At 53.9% G+C, this 1,017-nt stretch overlaps 2 pseudogenes; both read left to right on the forward strand.

The window, feature by feature from the left end:
• Positions 1-513: 513 nt before the first annotated feature.
• LOC111473411 lies at positions 514-698 on the forward strand (annotated as a pseudogene).
• Positions 699-953: 255 nt separating this feature from the next.
• The window catches only part of LOC111473434, a 3,622-nt pseudogene continuing 3,558 nt past the window's right edge, over positions 954-1,017 (forward strand).

Genomic DNA, 1,017 nt, shown 5'->3' on the forward strand with positions numbered 1-1,017 from the left:
AATCGTGGCGACGTGGGCGGTTCGCTGCCTGCGACGTCGCGAGAAGTCCACTGAACCTTATCATTTAGAGGAAGGAGAAGTCGTAACAAGGTTTCCGTAGGTGAACCTGCGGAAGGATCATTGTCGATGCCTAAACATCAAACGACCCGTGAACGTGTTTGCAAACTTTTTGTGTTGGGGGGAGCATTCGTGCCCCCTCTGATGCCTAAACCAAAATCGGCGCAAGTCGCGCCAAGGAGCTCAAACGAATAAGCTTGCCCCCTGCCCCGGTCTCGGTGTGCAAGGGGCAAAGCATTCTTGTCGTATTATTCACAACGACTCTCGGCAACGGATATCTCGGCTCTCGCATCGATGAAGAACGTAGCGAAATGCGATACTTGGTGTGAATTGCNCCTCTGATGCCCAAACCAAAATCGACGCAAGTCGCGCCAAGGATCTCAAACGAATAAGCTTTCCCCTTGCCCCGATCTCGGTGTGCGGGGGGCAAAGCATTCTTGTCGTATTATTCACAACGACTCTTGGCAACGGATATCTCGGCTCTCGCATCGATGAAGAACGTAGCAAAATGCGATACTTGGTGTGAATTGCAGGATCTCGCGAACCACCGAGTCTTTGAACGCAAGTTGCGCCCGAAGCCTTCTGGCCGANCAAGTTGCGCCCGGAGCCTTCTGGCCGAGGGCACGTCTGCCTGGGCGTCACGCATCGCTGCCCCCACATACAACACCCACTTAGGTCTGTTGCATTGGCGGGGGCACATGTTGGCCTCCCGTGCGCAATCGTCGCACGGATGGCTTAAAATTGAGTCCTCGGCATCTGTTGTCGTGACACTACGGTGGTTGATTCAACCTCGGTACCGTGTCTCGATCTCAGCTTGCGTGCCTCCTCTTTGCGAGTGAGGGAGGAATCTTATGTTGACCCTTTGAACATTGTCCCCAAAGACGATGCTCTCGACGCGACCCCAGGTCAGGCGGGACTACCCGCTGAGTTTAAGCATATCAATAAGCGGAGGAAAAGAAA

This window comes from Cucurbita maxima, unplaced genomic scaffold (assembly GCF_002738345.1).
Source record: "Cucurbita maxima cultivar Rimu unplaced genomic scaffold, Cmax_1.0 Cma_Scf00119, whole genome shotgun sequence".
Classification (NCBI taxonomy): Eukaryota; Viridiplantae; Streptophyta; class Magnoliopsida; order Cucurbitales; family Cucurbitaceae; genus Cucurbita; species Cucurbita maxima.